The following is a 14085-nucleotide window of genomic DNA, read 5'->3' as shown; positions in this document are numbered from 1 at the left end:
ACAAAGGTCCAGTCATGAATTGAACTGCAAATACACATGATTTTTGATTAAAAAGTGTAATTTAATTTTTCTTTCTCAGCAGGCCTTAAAGGGTCTTCTAAACGTTCATTGAAGACAGTATATATGTGATCTGGAGCACAGTTGCAGTGTTTGGGAGCAAATCTGGTTTGTCCCCTTAAAACTATTACTCAGGTACTCCCTGTGGCAATCTTGTCAGTTGTACATGCTTATAAATTGTATTAGGGATCAACAAATTGATTGTTTCCTCCTCCTCCTCCTCCTCCTCCCCCCCCTCTCCCACCCCACTGTATATGGTACCGTTTAATTTCAAAATATTTTAACATTTCAAGAAGTAAAAAGGAAGGAAGGTAAAAGAAATGTTATGTCGCTTTTAATATTGTGTTTTCGGCATTTCATTTATATAAATGATTTGGATGTGTACATAGGAGGCATGATCAGTAAGTTTGTAGATGACATCAAGACTGGGGGTGTAGTGGACAGAGAAGGAGATAATCTCAGAGTATAATTGGACCTTGAACAGATAGGCCAGTGGGCCGAGGAGTGGCAGATGGAGTTTAATTTAGATAAATGTAAGGTGCTGCATTTTGGAAAGGCCAACCAGGGCAGGACTTAAGACACTTAATGGGAAGGTACTGGAGAGTGTTGCTGAAGAGAGAGACCTTGGAATGCAGGTTCACATTTCCTTGAAAGTAGAGTCCCAGGTCAAAAGCATTGTGAAGAATGCAAGATATACTCCTCCATCGAGTATACGAGGTGAAGGTCGTGCTGCAGCTGTACAAGACATTGGTTGGGCCACTTTTGGAATACTGTGAACAATTTTGGTCTCCCTGCTATGGGAAGGATGCAATGAAACTTGAAAGCGTTCAGAGAACATTTACAAAGACATGGCCAGGGTTGGAAGGTTTGAGCTGTACGGATATACTAATTGGAGCTAATAGTCTGACACTATATTCCCTGAAAGTCAGAGGCTGCGGGGCAATCTTACAGAAGTTTATAAAATCATGGGGCCATCAATAGCATGAAAAGCCAAAGTCCTTTTGTTGGGTGGGGGAAACCAAAATGGAAAGGTATAGGTTTAAGGTGAGAGGGGAAAGATTTAAAAGGGACCAAACAGGCAACGCTTTCATGCAGAGGGTGGTGTGTGTATGGATTGAGCTCCCAGAGGAAGTAGTGGAGTGGGTACAATTACAACATCTAAAAGGCATTTGATGGGTATATGAAAAGGAAGCATTTAGAGTGATACGGGCCAAATGCTGGCAAATGGCACTCGATTTATTGAGGATATTTGGTCGGCATGGACGACTTAGACCAAAGCTTTATGACTCCAAAGGATTGGCATGAGAGAAGTGGAAACAAAAACAAAGTTGCTGGAAAAGCTCAGCAGGTCTGACAGCATCTGTGAAAGAGAATACAGAGTTGATGTTTCGGGTCCAGTGACCCTTCTTCAGAACGGACGGTGGCTGGGAAAACATCAGTTTATATGCAGAAAATAGGGAGATGGGTGGGGTGGGGAACAAACAATAGGATACAGCCCAAAGAGAGAGAAAGACAGTTGGACAGCCAAATGAGTCGCTAACAATCAGGCTGGGAAGGTGAATAGTTGCTAATGGGGACCAATAGTGACTAACAACAGGGGGTGTGTAATAGCAGGCTATATGGTAACAAGGCTGGTGTGTGGGGTAGGGGGCTGGGACATGGGAGAGTTTAGGCCCTATAATTATTGAACTCAATATTAAGTCTGGAGGGTTGTCGGGTCCCCAAGCGGAAAATGAGGCGTTGTTCCTTTAAGTTTGTGTTGGGCGTTGCTGGAACACTGCAGCAAGCCAAAGACAGAGATGTTGGCCAGGGAGCAGGGTGGTGCGTTGAAGTGGCAGGCAACAGGTAGTTCAGGGTCTTTCATGCGAGAAGTGGATTCTGGATCATGGGCAAAATGAAATCTGTGCAGATGAGATGGTCTCCACCTGCAGCATGGTGAGGCTGGTGTTCTTGCCAATCACATTACTAAGGAAGTACAGGGGATTTTAAATTAGAGTAAACATTTTGAAAGAAGAGTGGTCTAAGATATAAAGATAAGCAGAAGAGGGGCAGCTCAAACCTGAAAACTAAATACTTCATGGAACAATGTGGCATAAGCTTCTCACATCTCATTGGAAATGAATGCCAAGCAGTCTTATTGTTTTTATCCCTCCTAAAGCACCTTTTAAAAGTTCATTGCTTCTTCAATGTCTCAACACTTTCCAACCATGATGCAGATACATCAGGTACAAAAATAGGCAGCATCACAGAGAGAAAGCAAAGTTCACATTTTAGGTCCGATGTCCCTTCTTCAGAACAATATTAGGTACTTAGCCAGACTTTAGAAATGTACTTGAGTGTGCTTAGATAGAGGCATGAGCAGGTAAAGACAAAAAGAAGCATTTTTTGGGACAAGGAAACACACATCTGCAACCTCATGGCCTAGCATATCTCCCACTTAACCATTACCACAAGCCAGGGGATCAGCCCTGATTCAATGGAGAGTACAGGAAAGCATGCCAGAAACTTCACCAAGATTCATTTAAAAAAAAGAGAAGTCAACCTGGTAAAGCTACCAAACAGGTTTGTTTGCATGCCAAACAGCATAAATAGCAAGCGATAGAGCTAAACAATCACACAACCGATGCATCAAATCTAAGCTCTGCAGTCTTCCCACCTTCTGTCATGAATGGTGGTAGACAATTAAACAACTCACTGGAAGAGGCGGCTCCACAAATAGTCCCATCCTCAATAATGGAAGAGCCCAACACATCAGTGAAAAAGATACAAATACAACACTGACATCCACCCAACAATATGGAAAATTGCCCATCAGTCCATTTGCTATCATTAGCAAAGTGACAGAAAGTGACATCAACAGTGCTATCAAGCAGCACCTGCTCAGTGACACCCAGTTTGGGTTCCACCAGGACCATAGGTCCTGATCTCATTGCAGCCTTAGTTCAAATGTGGACAAAAGAGCTGAATTGCAGAAGTAGAGGGAGAGGGACAGCACTTGAAATCAAGGCCACATTTAACAGTGTGCCACCAAGAATCCCTAGCAAAAATGAAATCAATGGGTACCAAGTAGTAAACTCTCCACTGGCTAGTAAGAGCTGACAAATAGGAAGATGGTTGTGGTTGTTGGAGGTCAGTCAGCTCAGCTCCAGGATATCCCTGCAGGTGTTCCTCGGTGTAGTGACCTGGACCCAACTATCTTCAGCTGCTTCATCAAAGACTTTCCTCCATTATAAGGTTAGAGGTATGGGTGTTCACTGATGATTGCACAATGTTAGTAGGTAGGAGATAGGGGTGGGGTTTGAGCTGGAGGAGGGGATAGGTGGGAGGAAGGACAGGTTAGGGAGGTAGGGACAAGCTGGGCTGGTTTTGGGATGCGGTAGGGGGAGGGGTGATTTTGAAGCTTGTCTCTACATTGCCGAGGCCAGGTGCCAACTCTCCTTCACCTCCTCCTACCACCCCCTTGATCATGACACCACCCCCAACCATCAAACCATCATCTCCCAAACCATCCACAACCTCACGACCTCAGGTGAACTCCCACCCACAGCCTCCAACCTCATCGTTCCCCAACCCCACACTACCCGCTTCTACCTCCTTCCCAAAATCCACAAACCTGACTGCCCTGGTCAACCCATTGTCTCCGCCTGCTCCTGTCCCACCAAACTTATCTCCACCTATCTGGACTCCACTTTCAGGAACTCCCAGCTATGTCCATGACATTACCCACACTCTCCACCTCCTCCGAAACTTCCAATATCCTGGACCCAATACCTCATCTTTATCATGGATGTCCAGTCCCTATACACCTGCATTCCCAATGCAGATGGCCTAAAGGCCCTCTGCTTCTTCCTATGCTGCAGACCCGATCAGATCCCCTCCACTGACACCCTCATCCACCTGGCTGAACTCGTCCTCACCCTTAACAACTTCTCTTTCAATTCTTCCCACTTCCTACAGACAAAGGGGGTGGCCATGGGTACCTGTATGGGCCCAAGCTATGCCTGCCTCGTCGAGGGTTACGTGGAACAATCTCTGTTCCGTACCTACACTGGACCTAAACCCCACCTCTTCCTCCGTTACATTGATGACTGTATCGGCGCTGCCTCGTGCTCCCATGAGGAGCTTGAACAGTTCATCCACTTCACCAACACTTTCCACCCCAACCTCAAGTTCACTGCACCATCTCTAATACCTCTCTCTCCTTCCTGGACCTCTCTGTTTCTATCTCTGGCCACAACCAGGAAACCAATTTCCATTTCAAACCCACCGACTCCCACAGCTACCGAGAATACACCTCCTCCCACCCACCTTCCTGAAAAAATGCCAAACCCTATACCCAATTCCTTCATCTCCGCCACATCTGCTCCCAGGATGAGGCATTCCACTCCTGTACATCTCAGATGTCCTTGTTTTTCAAGGACTGTAACATCCCCCCCATCAGTGGTTGAGAATGCCCTTGACCGTGTCTCCCGCATTTTCCGCAACTCATCGCTCACACCCCCTCCCCGCAATAACAACCAAAACAGAATCCCCCTCATCCTCATGTACCACCCCACCAGCCTCCGGATCCGACGGATCATCCTCCAACACTTCTGCCATCTGCAATTCGACCCCACCACCAAAGACATTTTTCCCTCCCCACCCTTATCTGCTTTCCAGTGGGACCATTCTCTCTGTGATTCCCTTGTCCGCTCCACACTCCGCTCCAGCCTCACCATACCCGGCACTTTCCCATGCAACTGTAAGAAGTGCTACACTGGCCACCACACCTCCACCCTCATCCCCATCCCAGGCCCCAAGAAGACTTTCCATATGAAGGAGATGTTCATCTGCACATCTGCTAATGTAATATACTGCATCCGCTGTTCCCATTGTGGCCTTCTCTACATCACGGAAACCAAGCGGAGGCTTGGGGACTGCTTTGCAGAACACCCATGCTCAGTTCACACTAAACAACTCCACCTCCCAATCGCAAACCATTTCGACTCCCCCTCCCATTCCTCAGACGACATGTCCATCCTGGGCCTCCTGCATTGTCACAACGCTGCCACCCAAAGGTTGCAAGAACAGCACCTCATATTTCGCTTGGGAACCCTGCAACCCAATGGTATCAACGGGGACTTCACAAGCTTCAAAATCTCCCCTCCCCCTACCACATCCTAAAACCAGCCCAGCTTGTCCCCGTCTCCCTAACCTGTCCTTCCTCCCACCTATCCCCTCCTCCCACCTCAAACCCCACCCCCATCTCCTAACTACTGGCCTCATCCCGACCCCTGCACCTGTCCATCCTCCCTGGACTGACCTATCCCCTCCCTAACTCCCCACCTACACTCACCTTTACTGGCTCCATCCCCGCCTCTTTGACCTGTCCGTCTCTTCTCCACCTATCTACTCCTCTAACCATCTTTTATCTCTCTCCCTATTAATTTCAGAACCCCCTTTTCCTTCCCCATTCCTGAAGAAGGGTCTAGGCCCTAAACATCAGCTTTCCTGCTCCTTTGATGCTGCTCGGCCTGCTGTATTCATCCAGCTCTGCACATTGTTATCTCAGATTCTCCAGCATCTGCAGTTCCTACTATCTCTTCCATCCAAGTACTTTATTTGCACGGATCGCTGCTACAGAAAGGAAGCCAACATCAAAGATCCATCGCACCACGGTAATGATCTCCTATATCCTTTTCCATCAGGTAGAAGATACGGATACATGAATACATGCACAAGAAGGTTCAGAAACAGCTTCTTTCCAGCTATTATCAGACGGATGAATGGATTCTAGCCTCATGTATAATATAATGTAATAAATAATGTAGCCTGCATGCCTGGTAAGTCTTTTTGATCTGTACATTCTTTGTTTGCTGTCACCTGCCTGTACCTCTCGTTAACAAAGCTTTTCACTGTATTTCAGTACGCGTGACAATAAAGTTTTTTAAAAAAGAAAAAAATCAATCCAGAACAAAGCAGCCCACTTAATTAGCACCACATTCTCAAACATCCACTCTCTCTACCACCGACACGCAGCAGCAGCAGTGTGTACTATCGACAAGGTGCACTGCAGAAATTCACCACAGATCCCCAGATAGCACCTTTTAAACCCACGACCACTTCCATCTAGAAAGACAAGGGATGCTAAAATATTGGATCAGCACCATCTGTAAGTTCCACTCCAAGCCACTGACCATCCTGACATGAAAACATATTGCTGTCCTTTCACTGTTGCTGGGTCAAAATCCTGAAATTCCCTCCCTTGGCGCATTGTGGGTCAGCCACACAATGTGGACTGCAGCAAATCAAGAAGGCAGCTCACCATCACATTCTCAAGGGTAACTCGGGATGGGCCATAAATTCTGGCCAGCTAACGAAGCTCACATCCCAAAAATTAAAAGAAAACCATTACAGTATAAAGTAGCAGTCACTACATGAGGGATTGAAAACTATTCCACTTTTTAGGATCAGATGTAAAACTTAAATGCTTTTAAGTTATATGAAATGAGTTGAAGTATTCAATTTCAAGGAACCATTATAGTTCCTTCTAATTGTGTCCACTATTTAGGGCGGCACAGTGGCTCAGTGGTTAGCACTGCTGCCTCACAGACCCAGGTTCGATTTCACCCTTGGGCGACCGTCTGTATGGAGTTCGCATATTTCCCCATGTCTGCGTGGGATTCCTCTGGGTGCTCCAGTTTCCTCCCACAGTCCAAAGATGTGCAGGCAAAGTGGACTGGCCATGCTAAATTGCACGTGCTGTTCAGATAAGTGTAGGTGGGTTATAGGGGAATGGGATCTGGGTGGGATGCTCTGTGGGTTGGTGTGGACTTGTACGGCATAAGGGCCTGTTTCTACACTGTGGGAATTCTATGATCTCCAAGATAGTGCTGTCCAAGCATTTGCATCAAATGAACCAGTGTCTCAGCATTCAAGGCATGAGTGTATGTAATACAAGGTGAAGTCCATACCTAACAACAGAACATGACCATGCTAAATTACAAATGTGCAAAGTGAAGCAAAGGACTATGGAAAGGAAATGATGTGGTTCAAAAAACATTTACAAGGGTGAATTTCTGTAATCTGCGAATTTACGTATCTATGAACATATAAAGAACAAAAGATGGCCACTCAGACCTTCGAGCCTGCTCTGCTGTCATTGCTGATTTTAATCTCAACTCTACATTCTTGCATACACAGGATAATTTTTCTTCCCCTCAGTATAAATCTCCCACTGCCTTAAAATTATTTAAAGATTATGCATCCATCGTCTTCTCCCACATCCAGATTTTGTTCTACAAGTGAAAGCTAAAGATGTTATATTCACAGAGGACCACAGGCTGTTCATTTACGGGGTTGGGGGTGGGGTGGCGACAATGAGAGAGCAAGAAACATGCAGAGTAGGTCACCACGTCTGAGGAGAGGAGTAAATTTGAGAAGGCAGGGCCTTCATGATTATCTCAGCCAGTAAGGGCACTTCAGGTACATCAGAGTTTTTATTTTAAATATAATGAGCATTTGTGCCTGTCACTTATTCTCTCATTTTCAGACAGCCAATATACTCTCTTCTTTGTTCACATTTTTATCATTATGAAATAGAGTCACAGATATGTACAGCACAACAGACCTTTCAGTCCAACTTGTCCATGCCAACCAAATATTCTAAATAAATCTAATCCCATACCCCTTCCTATTAATGTACTCATCTAGATGCCTTTTAAATCGTGTAATTGTGTCAGCCTCCACCACTTCCTCTGGCAGCTCATTCCATACATGCACGACCCAATGCAAGAAAAAGCTGCCCCCCAGATCTCTCCTTATACCTATGTCCTGCAGTTTTGGACACCCCCACCCCAGGGAAAATACCTTGTCTATTTATCCTATCCATGCTCTTCATGATTTTAAACGTCTCTATAAGGTCACCCCTTTACCTCCTACGCTCCAGGGCAAGTAGCCCCTGCCTATTCAGCCTATCTCCACAGCTCAGACCCTCTAACCCTGACAGCATCCTTGCAAATCTTTTCTGAAATTCTGAATTTCAACGCAAAGCCATTTTGTTAAGACACTGTTACTTAATATGGTTGGTGCTTCCACCAAAAAATTATTTTACATGCTTTATAAAAGATTTGAACTGTTCGATCTTGGATCAGGAGTGCCTTTTAATATTTTGCATCCATTATCACCATTGAAGAACACAATCAATTGTGGATTAAAGGCAGGTCAGCATAAAAATTTGCTTCACCCCACAGCAACATTCATTGCTCAATATAAAAACCGACCAACACTGGAGATATTTTAATTGAGGTTGCTTCATTTTGTGAGAAACATATAAAGAACACCCATAAACGCCAAAACACCTGCAGGTGCTGTAAATCAAACAAAAACAAAAAATGCTGGAAAAGCTCAGCAGATCTGGCAGCATCGGGTCATTTGACCCTTCCTCAGAATTTCTGTTCTGTTCAGTTCAGTTCTGAGGAAGGGTCACCGGACCCAAAATGTTAACTCTGCTTTCTCTGCACAGATGCTGCCAGACTTGATGAGCTTTTCCAGCAACAACTTCTTTTGTGGAAACAACTTCAGTTCTAGTAGCATCGTAAATATTGGATTACCAAACATTTTATAGCATAGCATATGCTTAGAGGAAAGTCAGAATCCTTAAAAACAACTATTGGCTCTATTCCCTTTTCATAAATCAGTTTACTTAAAGCCCAAGATTGTCAATTCATTTTGAAATATCTACATGTTTATCCTTGAACTTTGAGTCTCCAGCAATCTAGTTTGATGTGCTTACTTTTATGTTATTTCCATGACGAGAAAAATTCATATTTCATTCCATTACTCTAGTATGAATTTGAACTAGGGTGCCAGAGGCTGGGGAACTGTGTACTGGCACAGTTACTTCCCTTCTAATTTAAATTTCTTTACTGAAAACATGAAGTGGAAATACTAAACATTCAACACAATTTTATTTACAGTAACCGGTATGAAACTTTGTTTCTTCCAAAATGATAATTATTTGACAGTTTTCCTTAATACTATGTCTAAATATTTAGCAGAAAAAACATTTTTTTCCCCTCAGTTGACTTACATTGAAATATTTAAACATTACACAGCCATACCTTTGATGTTACATATACTATTTTAAAATACTGCATAAAAAGTTAGTCTCACATTTCAACTCTGCACCCTTTTTGCTACTTAAATATCAACGTAACCTTGGCTGTCAACAGATAACAAGCTGTGTGACTTGAGTCAGCCACCTAATCAATGCAGTTTATCTCAAAAATGTTCAAACAGCTCATGGATTTTCCCATAGTTATTAAAGAACTATTGAGGATGAAATACTGCACTTTCATCACCATTTTGATTTGGCAAAATCTCCCTCTTTGCTTGCTTTCCATTCCATAATGTATTTGACAACCCAGCACATGTGTGGGAATGCTGTAACAAAGTTACTTATTCATTACTTCTGCACAGCTGCAAGAATCTGTACTAAAGATAGTTTCATGCCAGTTAGCCAGCTTCAGTTGCTTTTAATAGTAAAAGAAATAAGCCAATCTGTGCTTGTTTGACTTTGCTGCACACTCATGTCCCATTTCTCAAAGCCCCACAACAAAGGAGCAAGTAACAGAGCAAATATCATGTTTTGCTTCTCTGCACTGCAGACTCTCATATCCGCTTAAGAAAAGACAATTACTGCATCAACAACATAATTCAAGATGTTTATCCAACACAGCACCCAATTAATTTTAAACTATCAACTTTGGATACAACTCTACTATAGATTAGAAATTCAGACAAACTGGTGCTGCTTTGTTATCAGAATCGGGCCACAGAAATAGCGTAACTCTGGAGGGGGTATGCAAGATATATTTTGAGCCAACTCTCTGAAAAATATTTACCTCAGGCACTTTTAAAGTGTATTGTCTCCATTTTTGACATATTTAGCATTTAACCAACTAAAACAATTTCTTTCACAGAGACACAATCACTTTTAATACCAAAATTTAAATGCATGGGGAGGATCATGATCTACAGTAGAATACATACCTTCTGGTTCACTTTAGATCACTGCAATTAATTTATATCTCTAATAAAAAAAATCTAAATGATATGAAGGCTGCATTCAGTTACATTTTTGTATTTTAAGCTGGATGTACAATGTGTGCCCACTGTCAGCGTCACTTTCATCCAGTAGTCCCCAAGAATCCTGTAAATCCAAGTAAGTAGCAAATAGAGTCAAGCACAAAACTCTCCCATAATAAAAAACAAAATATTGCAGACACTGGAAATCTGAAGTAAAATGAGAAAATGCTGGAGAAACTCAACAGGTCTGGCAGTATCTGTGAAACTAGAAAGAGCGAACATTAGTCCAAGGGCTAATAAATGTGGAGCTGGAAAAGTACAGCACGGCAGACAGCATCCGAGGAGCAGGGAAGTCGTGTTTCAGGTCGAAAGTCTTCGTCAGGTTTCGACCTGAAAGGTTGACATCCCTGCTCCTCGGATGCTGTCTGACCCACTGTGCTTTTTTCCAGCTCCGCATTTAATGACTCTAGCTTCCAGCATCTGCAGTCCTTTCTGTCTCCCTACGTTCAGTCCAATCTGATTCTTCAGAAGATTTTCCATTTTTTTTGGTTGCTGTACATGAGACAGCGTGGACCGAGATCCAGGCTTTAAAGCCACAGCATTTTTAAAAACAATTTGGTAAATGGACATTACGAAACTAGCACATGTTCAAGATTTTGATGTCATCTGCAAATTTACTAATTAAACCTTCTACAAAATTGACTCCTCTCCTAAAAATACTCGAGAAATCAGATGTTTCTCCCGAACTGTGTCGTCATGTGAATTTGCTGCTTGAAACATGGCTTCTGACTTTGTTTAATGTGGCAAACCACTAGGTTAGTTCAGTGTCTCTGCAGAGATCAGACTAATTCCCGGCCAAATCCACTAGAAACAGATCAGTTACCATATATAGAAAGTAAATAGTTACAAAGTTAGTTTTGGAAAAAGAACTTGGCAAAATAAAAACAGAAAATAATAGAAACGTACAACAGATCACTGAGCATCTTTGAGAGAATAGATTTACAAAATGCCTAATGGCAGCGTAAGAGCAATTAAATGAAAAACGTGATGATGATGCAAGATAAAAAGTGGGTGGGAATTAGGGCAAAAGAAATGAAAACATGGGTTCAGAAAAGGCATAAATGACAGTAGCAAAAACCCATTGGTCTTGGTGAAAATAGGATTTGTGTTTATGATCTCACAGTGCTGCACTTAAGTGTTAAGACTGGAAGATTATAAAGTGCCAACTGAAAGACTTGCTCTTTCAATCTTTTTAAAACCGTTATATTGTTTTAGGTGCTGGAAAGCACTCTACAAGGCACAAGTTTCTGCCACTAACAATAAATGGGCTTTCAACTTGCTCACAATAGTCTCCTCCCTCTTTTCTTTTGGGCAGGGGGGTAAGTGGAAGAGGAGGGGGAATCTTGCACATGTTAGGTGATTGCTGAATCAATCTGGAAATGTGACTTTGAGCTTTGGTTCTTTGCCATTTTAATTCTCCAATCCATTCCTTCATTGACCACTGTCCTCTGCCTCCTGTACTTTTCCAGTGAAATAGCAAACTTGAAAAACAGCATCTCACCTTTCAATCGGCACTTTTACAATCTTTCAATCTCACTGTCTATTCCGTTTATGCCTCTCATAATATTGTATTCCTCAATCAGATCCCACCCCTTCAGCCTTCTCTGTTCCAAGGGAAACAAATCCAGCCTAACCAATCACTCTTCATAACTGAGACTTTTCATCCTAAGCAATATCCGGGGAATCTCCTCTTTATGCTCTCCAGTACAATCATGAATTCCAATAGTGTGGCAACAGAACTGCACACGGCATTCCATCTGTGGCATAACCAATGTTTTATAAATTTACAACACAAATTCCTTCCTCCTTTATTCGACACCCTGTCTAATGAAGGCAAGCATCTTGTGTGCCATTTCCACTACCTTATCTACCTGCGCTGACGCCTTCAGGGATCTATGGACTTGTGCACCAAAGTGGCTTTGTTCCTCAGTACTCATTAAGGGCCTACCACACATCATGCATATGATTAGGCCTGCCAAGATGCATCACCTCTCACTTATTCAGAATAAATTCCATCTGCCATTATTCTGCCCAAATTAGCAGCTGATCAATATCAGACTGTAGCCCGAGACCATCCTCCCCATTATCAACAACACCACCAATTTTGATGTCATCTGCAAATTTACTATATGTACCTTCTACTCTTACACACAAGTTGTTAATGTACATAACAAACAGCAAGGGTCCCAGCACTGATCCCTGGGGTACATCACTGGTCAGACGTATCCAATTATAAAAACAACCCTCACTACCATCTTTTGCCTCCAATTTGTAAGCTAATGTTGAATCCAGTATGACAACTTGCTTTGAGTCACATGGGCTCTTACCTTTTTGACCAGCCCTCAATGTGGACTTTGTCCAAGGCATTATTGAAGTCCATGTAAACAACATCAACAGTACCACCCTCAATATTATTTGCTCACTTTTCAAAAACACAATTAGTCAGACAGGATTTCCCTCAAACAAATCCGTGCTGACTATTCCTAATAAATCCTGTCTTTCCAAGTATTGATGAATCCTATTCTTCAGAATTGTTTCCAATATTTTCCCTACCACTGATGTCAAACTAACTGGTCTGCAATTACCTGGCCTATTCCTGCTGCCTTACTTGAACAAAGAAACCACATTAGCTATTCTCCAGTCATCTGGCACTTCACCTGTGGCCAGCCAAGTATTAAATATATCAGACAAGGACCCAGCAATCTCCTCCCTTGCCTCTCATCATAGCCTGGGATACATCTCATCAGGCCCTGGGCACTGATGCACATTTAAGCCTCTAAAACATTTAATATCCCCTTATTAATGTGTTCTGGAATCTCACCATCCCAAGTGAAATCCCCAGCGACATGTTTTTCTCCTCTGTAAATATTTATTTAAGACTCAACCATGCCCAATATCTCCAAACACAGGTTGCTCCTTTGGTTCTAACATGTCAAGTTCTTTCCAAGGTTATCCTCTTATTCCTAGTAGACTTATAAAAGGGACTTTCACTTAAATCCATCTGTCAAATACATTTCATGGTTCCTTTTGCTCTCCTAATTTCCTTTTTAAGCAACCTCCTACACCCTCTACTCTTTCAACTGAAACTAAAGTATTCTGTACACCTATAAACTGAAAGTAAAGCCCCTTGACACGGTCCCCATCAAACACTCCCAGGTACAGAATAGGATTAGATACAGAAATCTTTTAATCTGTAAGTAAACTAAAAGTAACATTTTCTCGATACCGGAACAGGGACAGTAAATACAGATAAAGCTTCCTCTCCAACGTTCGCTGCACTTTTGATGGGACCATCTGCTTTTAAAGTACCGTGCCTGATATATGCTTCCTCATTTTTCTTTATCAAATCGTAATATTCCTTAACATCAGGGTTCCATGGACAGCTGCCCTTTCCCTCAATAAGAACACACTGGTCAACTTTCCAAATGTTGACTTACTTGCAAACAGCTGCTCCCAGTGTATATTTGACAGATGATGATAATGGAATCTAATGATATTGGAATCAGCCTTCTCACCCAGGTTAGACACGGAGCCTCCTGACTATCCTCATCCCGTTCCATAATGACTTTGAAACTTACGTTATGATCACTATCCCCAAAATGCAAGTGCACTGAAACTTCAACCACTTGACAGGCTTCTTTCCCAAGGGTTGGGTCTAGCACTGCCATGTCTCTAGTAGGACTATGCACTGGCACAAAAAAACTTTCCTGGATGCAGTTTAAAAATTTCACCCTGCCTTATCTTTTCACACTGAGGTGATCCCAATTAATGTTAGCAAAGTTAAAGTACCTCACAACTATAACGCTGTTTCTCTCACACCTTTCTGTGATTTGCCTACATCTCTGTCTAACTGTTGGGAGGCCTGTAGTATTATGCCAGCAAGGAAACAGCTCTATATTT

The 14085-nt window shown here is 42.7% G+C and overlaps 1 protein-coding gene across 1 annotated transcript in view; it reads right to left on the bottom strand.

Annotated features, from left to right (window-relative positions):
* The window catches only part of nsmce2 (NSE2 (MMS21) homolog, SMC5-SMC6 complex SUMO ligase), a 173479-nt gene that overhangs the window by 137477 nt on the left and 21917 nt on the right, over positions 1 to 14085 (bottom strand). The window lies entirely within an intron of this gene.

The sequence above is a fragment of the Stegostoma tigrinum genome, chromosome 5, assembly GCF_030684315.1.
Source record: "Stegostoma tigrinum isolate sSteTig4 chromosome 5, sSteTig4.hap1, whole genome shotgun sequence".
Taxonomy (NCBI): domain Eukaryota; kingdom Metazoa; phylum Chordata; class Chondrichthyes; order Orectolobiformes; family Stegostomatidae; genus Stegostoma; species Stegostoma tigrinum.
This window is presented reverse-complemented; position numbering and strand designations above follow the sequence as displayed.